The sequence below is a fragment of the Lissotriton helveticus genome, chromosome 4_1 (genome assembly GCF_964261635.1).
Source record: "Lissotriton helveticus chromosome 4_1, aLisHel1.1, whole genome shotgun sequence".
In the NCBI taxonomy this organism is placed as follows: domain Eukaryota; kingdom Metazoa; phylum Chordata; class Amphibia; order Caudata; family Salamandridae; genus Lissotriton; species Lissotriton helveticus.
The window spans coordinates 1,996,282,163-1,996,296,466 of NC_136063.1; positions in this window are offsets into that span (position 1 = coordinate 1,996,282,163).

Consider the following 14,304-nt stretch of genomic DNA (forward strand, 5'->3'; position numbering starts at 1 on the left):
CTCCAATCATTTCCAACTTTGCATGTGCTCTGTACTGTAGATCAAAGGATGGTATTTTGGACAGGAAGGGTACACTTCCAGTTCAAAAATCTATGATTGATATCATGTAAATCCTAGCTCTGTGTGAAAGGTTGTGTGCAATGGTGAGCTACTGGTGCTAAGTGGTGCATTGGGATTTAGCCCTAAAGTAAAGCAAAGTAGTGGTATGTGCTTCTTTACAACTACTTTTTATCAAGGGGATGTACCAAAGAAGGTACATGGGCATTCTCATTCAGCCACCCATGGCTTTTGATGTTAATCCATAAAAACTATTAATGGTGGGCAGGGATTTGCATCAAAAAATTATTTTCCCTTGAAGTTTTCTTTCCTCCAAACCTTTCCAGCACTCTGTAACTGTAGAGTAAAGACCTCAGAATGACTGTGTGGACATGGAATTACCATGCAGTATTCTGCATGGTATTCTCTTTTCCAAACAGAATAACATGCACATTTACGTCCTGCTCTCACCAGATGCTAAATGTGTGAAATGCATCCATCTGGTGTGGAAATGGAGGGGGGCAGGGCTAGGGAGAGGAGGGGAGGGAAGGGAGAGATAAAGGAAGAGGGAGATAAGTTCTGGCAGAGTGATGCAATGAGTTCTCCGCCCTTGCCTGAGAAAACAGGATGGTCAGAGATTAGGCTTGACTGCTGTAACAGCCAAAACCTCAGGCAATGTTACTGGTTGGTTAAACCAGGACTTGTGTTCCCGCACCAGGGAGTGCTAGGTGCATCAAGACCAAGGCAATCGAGATCAGGTGGAGCAGAATTCTATAAGGAAATTCTGCTATGGATCACTCATAAATAAGGACCTAGTGACTTTAAAGTGTAGCATCATAATATGAATGTGCAGGAGCCCACATGCATAGTAAGTCAGTGGAGGCTCAGCTCCTTCAGCTCTGTGCTGTTTAAATGTTGCTTGGCTATTGGCCAAGCTATAGTCCTCCATCTCAATCTAATGTTTGTTTATGATGCAGATGAGATGTCTGTCATAGCAAAAATTACTGGTCATGGAGAGTTGAAGGATATCCAAATAATATACCCTCTTTTTCTAGCCCTAATAGTGTTAAATAAGGAAAAGCGCACAGGTGATAGATTGGTGAGCAACCAATCTGTGACAAATCTGTAAAAAGCAATAAGTCCTTATGACTAGTAATATTAATGGACCAGCTAGATACATTATGAAGATGTATGTGGAGGAAAACCTAAAGCTCATATAAGTGAAGATAGTTGGGTCAATCCATCACAATGAATTTTAAGTGAAAGGCTCAATATTACCACAAGAGTGGCAAAAATATACTATTACGGTAATAGTTTCAATTCAGAAATATTTGTTAGATTTCTCTTCATTTCCAAGGTTCTTTTTTTAATAAATGGTATGAAAGGCACTGTATGAAATCACTAAGCAGTTAGCTGGCCATTCTTCCAACTTGACCCCACCTCCTTCCCAATCTCTCTGCGACGCCTTGGCCAACTTCTGTTTTAGTAAGGTCAATGACATTTATTCGGCGTTCTCAAACAACACCAACACCCCCTCTATAACCTCTACCTCTACCCGCACTGGTCCTATGCTCACTCAGTTTGCAGAGGTTTCCTGTACCCAGATAGCGGACATCATTTCCACGATTAGATCAGGCTCTGCACTTGACCTCTGCCCTTTTAAAGTACTATTACCTGTTATTGATGTGCTTCTTCCTGCTATCACTTCGATATGTAACTCCATGTTCAGAACAGGTATCTACCCAGTCACCCTTAAAAAAAGCTCTCCTCAAACTGTTATTAAAGAAACCACATCTCGACAAGGGTGAACTAAAGAGCTATTGCCCAATTGCTAGCCTCCCAGTCTTGGCAAAAATTGCCGAAAAAGCACTGAACCTACAACTGTCTGCCTTTATAGAGGAACACCATCTACTCGATGAGTCCCAGTTCGGTTTCCACCGATTCCATGGGACGGAGACGTCTTTGATTAAAGCCGCGGATGACATTAGATCCATCCGTGATGTTGGGGGTACAGCAGTATTAATACTGCTAGACTTATCGGCTGCTTTCGACACGGTCGATCATGCTATTCTGATCGACCGTGTCGAAAACATGGGTGTTCAACAAACTGCCAAGAAACTTTTGGCCTCCTTTCTGGCTGACAGGACTCAGGTGGTCACACTGGGATCCTTCCATTCCTCCAATCTGTCGCTGCCATGTGGGGTACCCCAAGGCTCATCCCTAAGTCCGACACTTTTCAACATCTACGTGTCGGACCTAGCTAACATCATTCGAGCTCACGGGATGAGCCTTACTTCCTATGCAGACGACACTCAGCTGGTCCTTGCCATTAAAAATGATGGCCACAAAATAGCCGAGGATTTTAAACTGGGCATGTTGGCAATTGGGGACTGGATGGCCTCCAATTGCCTAAAACTAAATTCCGACAAGACGGAAGTAGTTATCTTCGGACACTTGACCCCGGAATGGTCTTCTCTCTGGTGGCCCTTGTCCCTTGGTCCTCCCCCTAAGCCTGTCAGTAAGGTGAGGAACCTGGGAGTCATTTTCAATGACCGCCTTAACTTTCTCTCACATGCCAATCAAATCACTTCTTCCGCCTTTCACAAATTGAGACTCATAAAGAAAATTCTTCCCTTCCTCCCCGATACAGCTGGCAAAACCTTGGTAACTTCCCTGGTACTGTCCACTTTGGACTACTGTAATGCCTTGTTCATAAATGCACAAGGAAGAGTCATAAATAAAATGCAAGTTATCCAAAATTCAGCCGCCAGGCTCCTGGGCAGAATTCCTAAACATCTATCTGCTACGGAAACCATCAGAGATCTACACTGGTTACCCATTAGAAATAGGATAAAGTTCAAAACCCTCTGCATTGTGTATAAGGCTCTGCACAATCTAGGACCAGCTTTTCTCACTCAAAATCTAACTCCTTACTGTCCCCCCAGACCATTACGTTCTTCCACTTTAAATTACCTAATGGTTCCCCGGACCAAATCTGTTTCGTGGGGAGACAGAGGATTCCTAGTGTCAGCCCCTAAACTATGGAATACTCTGCCTCACTCGATAAAAACAAGCCCTTCACTCTGGTCATTTCGCAAGCAACTCAAGACTTGGCTCTTTAACCAATAAACTTAGACCTCCCCTCCTGGGTTAAATATTGCAGATATCTTAGCGCCGAGACGCCCACGGGCCTTTGTTCGCGCTCTAGAAATATTGTTATTAAATAAATAAATAAATAAATAAGGTAGAGCTGTAAACATAAATAATATAGAGTACATCAGAATCACTCGGTGTTTACATTTTAAGTTTTCAGCTTCGAACAAACAGGACAAAAAATGTGTCATCTGTGACCTATTGAATGGAATGTAAAATACCAACATAATAATGAAAAGGAGCTTTTAAACAAAAGGATGATCTCGTGTAATTAATTACCCTCTTCTTAACCTATTACTTTATGCATATGCATGCAATCTTTGTAATTTGCAGTCAGACTTTTCTCTCTTGGAAGAAAAGGCAGTTATTGACACCTAGCAGCAGCGTGTATTTGGATTATTGGCATTGGTGATTGATGCAGAATATCACACATTGGATGTGGACGCATTGGGTGTGTATCAGACAATTCTACTGCTTCCCTGTTTTGTTTACCAAAGTGAAAGGCTCTTTTTCTTGGGAAATAATTAAATATTCAATTCAACTCAATGCAATTCAGCTTTATTCGGTTAAAAAAGTACAACCATAAAAGCATTCTAAAAATAAACTCCTCATAATAGATCAAATAACCAATACCATTAAAACACATAAATCATGATATAAATTGATTGATTTACAGCCAGATATCTTGTAGGAATTTCAATATTAGACAATAGAGATTACTATAAGAGTGTGCAAATGTTAATGTAGAGTTCACATAAATTCTAAGAGTAATATGTATTATAAGGGACACCAATCTACAATAAATCCTATGTTCCTTTAATAAACTAGGGCCTGAATATGTGAATTATTCTTTCTTCTTTTAATTGACAGTTGTATAAAAATGGCTACTGCATTACATACTTTCTCATTTTCTAAGCAACAGATACAATTAGAAGAAGAATCATAAAAATACAATTTTCCGTTAGGAAATATAGGTCAAAAGATTATCTTCCTAACATCTCAATAAAAAATTACAAACTGATATGACTTTCCGTCTCAAGGGCAATTTGGAAGATGTTTGTTCCATTTGCCCATAACAGGAAATGCTAGTAGGTAATGAAGGGTACCCATTCTAAACCTTAAAAGATAAAACTTATGTGGATCCTCTGTTCCTTGTGCTGTTTCAGGACGCAAATCTTTCTGCTGGGCTACCTCGCTTTTTCTTGGACCCTTAACCCGGGACTTCTGCCAGCAACTCGCGGTACCACCTAAGTAATTTCATCGGGGTGCAAAAGGGCTGTGCAGGGCTGCGAGCAAGTGCAGAGACTCGATCACCCAGGAGTCCCTGCCGGCAAATCGACGACACCTGACCCGCTCTCCCTGCTAGCCCCGCCCCCTACCACCGGACGACTGCATAAAGCCCACCTCTTTTCACCAAGCAGCTGGATCCTCTGTTCCTTGTGCTGTTTCAGGACGCAAATCTTTCTGCTGGGCTACCTCGCTTTTTCTTGGACCCTTAACTCGGGACTTCTGCCAGCAACTCGCGGTACCCGCTTCGCGGGTCCCGCTTCGTGGCCAGGACTAGTTGCCACATAAGTAATTTTATCGGGGTGCAAAAGGGCTGTGCAGGGCTGCGAGCAAGTGCAGGGACTCGATCACCCAGGAGTCCCTGCCGGCAAATCGACGACACCTGACCCGCTCTCCCTGCTAGCCCCACCCCCTACCTCCGGACGACTGCATAAAGCCCACCTCTTTTCACCAAGCAGCTGGATCCTCTGTTCCTTGTGCTGTTTCAGGACGCAAATCTTTCTGCTGGGCTACCTCGCTTTTTCTTGGACCCTTAACCCGGGACTTCTGCCAGCAACTCGCGGTACCCGCTTTGCGGGTCCCGCTTCGTGGCCAGGACTAGTTGCCACCTAAGTAATTTCATCGGGGTGCAAAAGGGCTGTGCAGGGCTGCGAGCAAGTGCAGGGACTCGATCACCCAAGAGTCCCTGCCGGCAAATCGACGACACCTGACCCGCTCTCCCTGCTAGCCCCGCCCCCTACCACCGGACGACTGCATAAAGCCCACCTCTTTTCACCAAGCAGCTGGATCCTCTGTTCCTTGTGCTGTTTCAGGACGCAAATCTTTCTGCTGGGCTTCCTCGCTTTTTCTTGGACCCTTAACCCGGGACTTCTGCCAGCAAATCACCGGACGACTGCAAAAAGCCCACCTCTAATTGGTTAAATTTCATCTTAAGCAAGACACAATTCCGCTGCGCGGGAGTGTGCCGGGAGAAGCCCGGGACAAGGGCGGGACCGACTGAGTCCGACAGAGGCTGGGCTGGGCCATTCCCCTTTATTTCCCTTCATTTCGAGTCACTGGGCACTTTAGTTTACAGTTATATGCCTGTGTGATATACTGTCTGTATCCTAGTTTATTACGTGTTTCTTTCTATTTTTCTTCTAGCTAATAATGACGACAAAAAAATTAAGATCGGGAAGAGTATTAGTTGGTAGAGCTTGCTCCAAGACTAAATCCAATCCCCTGCGGAATAAAGATGGGTCAGCTTTACAATTAAAAAGTAAATGTCAACTTTACTCCCTATGGGACAAGGGAAAGGATAAAATAGTGCGGGAGGGGCCCTCCGTTGAAGACATTAACAGCAAAGGGCAGGTGAGGGACTCTGTTGTTTCTAAAGGTGATAATACCTTATCGGGTATAGCTGCCCTACCCCTAACTGAAGATTTATCTCTCAAGAACCAAGGGGGAAACTCTGTTTATGCGTTTGAAACCCAAGCGAAAGCAGTAAGTACTGCAGACTTGGGCAAAATCTCTGCTTCCCTTGCCGCAGCTGTATTAGATAACTTCTCTTCTCCTTTTAAGGCAGACCAAAAAACTTCTCCAAATTTTCAGCCAGAGGATTTCACATTACCAGATATAAACTTAGAGTCTCAGAAGCGATTAATCAAAGCGCAGAACCCTATCATTACACAAGACACTGTAGCAACACCTAGGTTACATCTTTTTAGTAGCACTCCCTCAAAAAACTCTGAGTTCTCAATTTCTCAAGTGAACTCTTTCTCTAGCCCCGTTTACATACGAGATAAAGATCCCCCTAACTCCTACTCACGTGATGATAAGGTAATATCTAAATCCTTATCCTCTCTTGAGCGGCTCATCTCGTCTATTTTACAGCTTCTGGAAAAATTAGTTAGTGGCTCGGATAGTGTATCTGATACAGTAACTCTGATTTTAAAGGCGCTACTGAGTCATAAAGGATCAGAAGTTGTCACATCTTCAAAAATAACTACTCCAACAAAAAATGCCAGTAAGGAAGTAAATGAGGAAATGAGCGTTAAAACAAGTCTTAAGGTTCCTCTATCTGCCACAGTTTCTGATCCTCCGGTTAAAATAGCTATTTCTTCAAAAATACCCAGTAAGGAACTAAATGAGGAAATGAGCACTAAAACAAATCTTGAGGTACCCTTATCTGCCACAGTTTTAGATCCTTTAGTTAAAATCACTACTCACACGGTGGTTACTTCTGAATTCCCCGTAAATAGGAATGTGAATCCAATCAATGGTAATTGTGTGGCATTTATTGACCAAGAGATTGAGGCTCTGACGATTCCAGACGATGATTTGACTAGGACTCTACCTTCCATCTTTCCTATTTTTATTCCCCAAACAAATAAAGAAACTTTAACCTCTTCTGTTTTTCTGAACACGGTTTCTCCGATAAAGGAGGAAAAATCTGTAACAGCAGTACCAAAAAAACAAAGAGGTAAAAAAAGAAAACCATACCGTAGATTTTATAAAAAAAGGCAAAGGAAAATCACCTTTGAAGGGGATCAAGAGCCCTCTTTGGAAAATTCTAACCTGGAGGACTCTGAATCTAATTTGCTACATGACCCAGTGGAAATCACGAAGTTGGTCCCAACAGAGTCACACTGTGAACCTGTAATTCACTCAAGCCAGCCATGTTCTGATGAGCAGATCAAAATCAAAATGGTGAACGACCTAAAATCAAAACCAAGGGATATAGAGTAGATAGTGGGGCATGTAAATTGAAGAGAGGAATCCCTACTAGTAGTTTTCTCCAAATGATAAAACCTCAGCCATATATATTATGGAATCTCCCTCATGGAGTTCGGCGATTTACCCTTTTGTTAAGGCATAATTTACTTCCTTTGAATTGTCTTTTGTCTAAATGGTACGGCCGTTCCGACATTTGTGATTTTTGTAATTTCAATTCCCAGGACGTGTATCATGTCATTTTTGTCCGTCCGGCACTTATGGCATTTAGACGTAAGTGGTTAAGACCTATGTGTTTCCAAATGGGTATCCTTACAGCCTCTGATTTTATTGAAGCAATGCTTAACCCGCCAAATGAAATGTTCTGTTTTAAATTGTTTCATTATTTTAAATGTTTTCTGCCGTTATATTGACAGATTGATATCATGTATTTTTTTTTTCTCTTTTAAGGTATTGTTTTCATCATTTGTTTGTAATTATGTGGACCTCAATTGAGTTCCGTTATCATAAAATAAATAAACTTGAAACTACAAAGTTTAAACTTGATAAAACTTATGTTGTAGGTTTGTTACCCGCAGGAAATAATTGTTGTGTACCTATTGCAATTCGCCCTTCTCAATATATCTTAATCGTCTGCTTTGAGCTTCCCTCTGTTTCTCGTAACAATTCTCTTGCTTCTATGAGCCCCTTTTTAAAATAATTTTTACTACAACATAGAATATTCATGGGATCAGTAAAATCAACATTCTTCAACACATTCATTTAAAAGTTTATCAATATACAGCAGCCTTGAGAAGTATTTAACTATAGTCGAGAGCAAAGCAATCAATTATGATTCCCTGAGTAAGGGGCCGATTATGATCGCGGTTTTCCCGCATCCTCCGGGCCGGCGGAAGCCACCGCCGGCCCGGAGAATGCGGGAAAACCACTGCGGAGCCACCAAAGACCCACCGCCAAATTAGGATGGCTGGTGGGTCTTGAATTCCGTCTGCAGCTTTTCCGCCGCGGTCGCCTTCCGACCGTGGCGGAAAAGCACTAACATGGCTGGCGGTGTCTATCAGACACCACCAGCCATATTAGGATGGAGGGAATCACATGCTTTTCCGCGGTGGCTTTTCCGCCATGGAAAAGCATACGGATATTCACTTCGGGGGCCTGTTGTGGACCCCTGGGTGAAGGGGGGGTGGGAAGTGCACATGGGGGGTACCTATGGTACCCCCCTGCCTTTGCGTGCACGAAGCGGCAGGCACCGCGTGGTGCCTGCCGCTTTGTGCATGCAAATGCACAGCTTCCATATTTTACATTGCGGCAGGTGCTGCTTCAAGCAGCTCCCGCCGCAATGTAAAAAATACAGGATGTGACCGCCTGGCTGGCGGTCACATCCTAATTGCCATGGAGGGACCGCCGCTGACCATGCCGACCATCTTACTCAGGGGTGGAGCACAGACGCAAGTCCGTCCGCCATCATAATAGGGCCCTTAATTTGGTTCCATCCTTACTCCAGATCCCATGCCAAACAGTGAGAGATGCTATACTAATATAGTCATTAATGTTAGGAGCTGCTAGTTCTTTATGAACAATATATGATGGAGTTGAGTTAGGAACTGAACTGCTAATAGCCTCCTTAAAAATATATTTTCCTGAATCTGGAGTGTGGAATGTTTAGCCATTCCTCATAATGCAGCACCATAAAAGGTTCCTGTGAGGCACTTACTCCTGTACAAAATAAACATTTCCCTGATTGGCTTGTTCCCCATTTTCTTAAGAATCTAAAAAAGGCTTCTGTTGACCGTAAGAATTTTGATTTGCGTAAATCAATATGTGCTCCCCAATGTCCCTTAGATGTAAAAAGTAGACCCAAATACGAAAAAAATGCATTTCTGCTGTTGGCACACCCTCAACATGATATCTCCTGGTTTTTTGTTCCCTTTCACACAGATAATCATGAATGTTTAAAAAAAATTAAGTTTTAGATCCTGTTCATCCATAAAATTAGCAAAATTATCAATTAGACACCGAAGCTTGTTTGTGGTTCTAGATAACAAGACTGCGTCATCCACATACAGGAGAACCAGGGTAATTCAATTACCGACTTTAGGGGCACCACCATTTGCAGGCATTTGTCAATGTCATTTATACGAAGGGAAAACAAAAGGGCAGCAACAACGCATCCTAGCCTTATCCTGTGGCTTACTTTAATACGGGGGGTACATTTGCATTTGGGCCCATATTGGACTCTTGTAGTAATTCATATATTTGTGATAAGTAAATAATATTGTGGGTTGGGTCACCCATCCCAGACAAGGTCTGCCAGAATTTTACGTGATTAACTAAATCAATAGCACTTTTAAATCTACAAAGCATAGATGTAGGTGGCCCTTATTGTAGAGTGCATATTTACCAATTATTAGGTGGAGATTAACACACTGATCAACAGTCTCTTCTGAATCCATATTGGATTCTGTAGAGACCAGATTGGTATTTGCACAAATTTCAAGTCTTTCCAAGAGAATTCTACCCATCAATTTTGATGTTGAATCGTGAAGGGATATTGGACGATAGCATTTTGCATCACCTCTATGTCACTTCTTGAAGATTTGAACTATAACACTTTTCACCCAAGTTGCAGGCAGTAGGCCTACAGCTGCAGCATTGCAGACTCTTCATAAGATTGGGTCCCAAAAATCAGTATCTGCCCTAAAAATATCAAGAGGTACCCCATCGGGACCGGGTGCCTTCCTATTTGCATATCTTTCTACAGCAGCTTTAATCTTACCTATAGTACCAGAATCAAGTTTCGGAAATCTCTAATTCTAAAATTCCTATTTTCAAAAGATAATAATTCATCATTAAATGGATTAAAAATCTGTCCAAAAAACATTAGTCAATCGTCAATATGAAGGCTGTACCAAATTATCAATCTTTGCAGTGGCCTGATCTTTTAAAAAGGGATGATTTATTGTTTTCCAAAATAGAGTTACATCCTGCGTGTCAGCCGTTTGTAATAATTTTCCCCAAGCTAGTTCCTGTATGTTTTCTCTACTTTTTTTTAAAGTCTGTTTGTAGAATTTCCTTACTGTTAATATCCTTTCACTGTCTCTAGGCTTGGCCGTTAATGCCTTTTTTAAGGCCTGATTTACTTTGGAGAATTGTTGGCTAAACCATCTGGGTCATGGGTGTACAGTCATTTTATTTCTAATTTTAATATCTTCTGAAAATGTGGAGGTAATATTACAGTATGACATAATAATATGTAGATCTGTGGAATTTCCCCTCAGACAGATATCAAAATCTTGTTGTCTATTGTATACTATTTTATCTATAAACAAGGAAGGACTAACACCTGACCATTTAATACTAGTACCATTCTCTCCCTGCGTTTCAATGTCGGTAGCTAAACTCACCCTCTCCTGGTGCATTGTGCTAAATCTAAGCATCAGGAAGAGTGGATGATGATCACTAAAGGGACTTTTTATCACTTCAAATTTTACAATCTGTCCTCTGCCATTTCCTGAAATCAGGTTATGATCAATGGTCGAGGAGTGTCTATCACCTTTGTAAGTTGGTACTGTAGTTTGTCCTTCTGCACATAACTGCTCCAGGAGTTTAAGGTTATAATCTCTATGGGGCATATTATCAAGAAACGGCGTTAAAATTATCGCCGTTTTAGCGGCAGTAAACTAAAGCGGCGGTAATGGGCTTGATAATATGCCCTTGTGAATTCCCATAGAAGCCCACGTTGTGGTTGTTACCTGGGCTTCTATGGGAATTCACAATGGCATAATATCAAGCCCATTACCACCACTTTAGCGGCAGATTCCTGCCGCTATAGCAGCGATAATTTTAACGCCCTTCTTGATACTATGCCCCCCCATGAGTTATGAGGAAAATGGAGATAGGCTTCACCATATTCATCCCTATAACCACAGTGGCCAAATTCCAAGACATCACATTTCCTACAATTAAAGTCACGAGCCTAAATAAATAGGCAGTCACCCCTAATGTGTTTTAAAAATATGTCTAATTTCTCCTCTAAAGCCAGTACTACCTTATTACTTGAATTATCAAATACATTGTTATATAACATTTATCATTAATACACTGATTTCTAGCAGTTTTGAACCACAAAAATTGAATGAATTGCGAATTGGTATGGACATTCTTTTTAAATCAGCGGGGAGGTGACTAAGACCAGTGTGGCTAATCCTCCTTTAGCACTTCCATTCCGGGAAGGGGTCGCTGAGGTAACAACCGTTAAAAAGCCATCAATTTGAAAAACATCAGGATACCAGGTTTCTTGTAAGAGAATTATAGTACCATTTTTAATGGATTTGAGCCACTCTTAACCTTTCATTTTACATCTTCTTCTAGCTATGTTCCATGTAGGAACAATCAGATTTGCATTTAATAGACACTTATTTTGGCTGGAATTACAGCAGGTGGGCTTGCCATTACTTTGCATGCCTTGATAATTGACAGTTATTTGATCTACATCCTCTTGTAGTCAATTAAGTTCACTATATCTTCTAAGAGGTAAAAATCTATTTGTCAATTGTTGAGGAATGTTCTGATCTACATGAGAGGACCCGTTACTAGTGTAAAAAGAAGTTCAATGATAGGTTTATAAAAATACCACAGTGAGACTGCAATAATGATATCATCTTAATGTTTCGGTGTTATTGCATGTCTAAAAGGAAATTCACTGATGGTACTTTTACCACCTTTGGCAAACGAAAAGTTACAACAACACAGTCCCCATGGCAGTGTTTTATTGAGTTACCAACCCAATTTACTCTTCTTATCATGATGATATTTTTAAAGGGAAGATTAGCACTGCAATTGCTATTCTTGGTAAACAAATACACAAACGTGTTCTTCAGGTCCACCCATGTCTCTATAGCCTTGTCTGTCAGCTCCGGGACATTTTTCAGGACAGTTATTTATTTGTTGCTTGAGGTGGTAAATGTAAAGAGTCCTAGTAATTCCTTGTTGACCTAAACATTGTAGCATATTTTTGCCCATAGCTATTAGTTGTTGTTCTAGCCGCATCAATATTGGGAGGATCAGAAGACCTAGGGGCAGATTTACAAGAAACTGACGCATCTGTAGAGATGTTCCACTTTCCCCGCGCCACCATGCAAAACCCTTGTGTCACCATGGATGCACCATATTTACAATACAGTGCACCATGGTGCAAAGATTAACAGATGCGTCAGAAATTCGGACTTTGGTTTCAAATTTAACTTTGCGAAATCATGCTTTGCAGAGTACACAGTGTTGTTCCTGGGCTATGAGCTCAAAAACGAAGGTTGAGGTTTAGCACCTCACTTCCTGGAGAAATGTGCACTGTTGCGCGCTCCAACATCTCTGAAGAAACTACAATCTTTACTGTTTTTTTTTAAATTTCGGGCGAACTCATATACCTGATTATGCCCAGCATATCAAGCTGCTATATGCCTTGATAGAACCTACTTTTACCAAATCTTGCTGGCTGTCAGAACATTCAGTTATTCTGCAATCTTTGCAGTCTGATCTTCTTGAATCTAAATACTTTCTGACACGTGACAACCACACAAACCTGGTAATAAGAATTGTGCCAGGCACAGTGGGTTTCACGTACTTGACGTTTAATGAAGGAGACACAGTCCCTATTGCTTACAAGTCTCACTTGTACACTTCGGCTGACATACGGTTTTCTTCTGTCCAAAAATGTTTGACTGCAGTGCAGATGGCATGTTGGTTGTTACACCGTATCCTGCGCTTGAGGCGGTGATGAAAGCCAGTGTACCTAATTCTAAAGCTTTGCATCCTCGTTGGATACAATGGGCCACTTCACTGACGTCTCCGGATGTCATGTTTATCTTTGACTCCTCAATGCAGACACAGAAGTATTTACAGTATGAATTTGTTCATCCAGTTCCTTTGTCCTTGCGCCTGCTTGGGGATTACCATTGTATCATTTATACTGACGGTTCGGCGCAACCGGTGATAGGATCTAAGCATGCTTATTCAGCGGCCTGCGTAATAGTGGTGGGTACCATGGTGAATTGCGAGTTCAAAGCCCAATGTCATGCACACGCAGACATTAGGGGACTGTACCGCCCACTTGGCAGAGCTACGTGCTCTGGAGCTTGCACTGGAGTTTGCTGATCCTCGTGTGACTACTCTTATTGTAAGTGATTCTTACTACTGTGTTGTTCAGTCTTTCAATGACAATATATTCTTTCGGGCTCAGAATGAATATCGTGATTCCAAAGTTAGCACAATCAAACACAAAATGCTATGGGTCGCAGAACTTAAAGTACGTATGCCTCTTGTGAATGTAATTCATACTCTTGGTCCCCATCGCTTAGGAATACACGCTATTGGTAACAGACTTCCTTAGGAAGCAGCAAATACAGCAGTGGTAACTTATGTAGTAGCAGCAGTTACAAGGTCCAAAAGTAATATTGATGTTGATTTCTTGGCAGCCATTGCTGCAACGGAGAAGGGAGGTAATTACCCTAAAGATTTCCCTTCTAAATACTCTTATCATTTAAGTCCTGATAAAGTTCCCTATGTGAGAATTAACGGCGTTGGTGACAAATTGATTTCCAACCCGGACCGCAGGCTCTCCTTGATAACAGCTGCTCACGAGGGCATGGCTTTGGCTCATGCCGGCGTCTCAGCGAACTGTCTCAATCCTACAGCAGCGTTACTGGTGGCGCAGGTTGTACAAACAGACTTGTGATTATGTTCTTACTTGTGACATTTGCCAGCAAATTAAACCTTCGACTGCTGCACGTCCACCACAAACACAGCTGTACATATCTAATAAACCACTTGGGTGTGTTTATTTAGATCACTGCGGTTCTTTCACCTCATATACTGCGTATAAGTACATCTTAGTTGCAGTGGATTTGTGCACATGCTTTATATGGCCCTGGCCACAATGAAGTGCTGATGATCGAACTGTCATCAGGAATTTGAGTGTCTTTGTGGGAATTTTTGCATGTGGCACCCTCCATTCGGACCAGGGTCCGGTGTTTGCCTCTAAGGCTTACAAGGATGCCAGGAGGTCTTTGGGGTGCAGGTCAAATTTACGTCTCCATACAGGCCTGAGGGCAATTCAGTTGT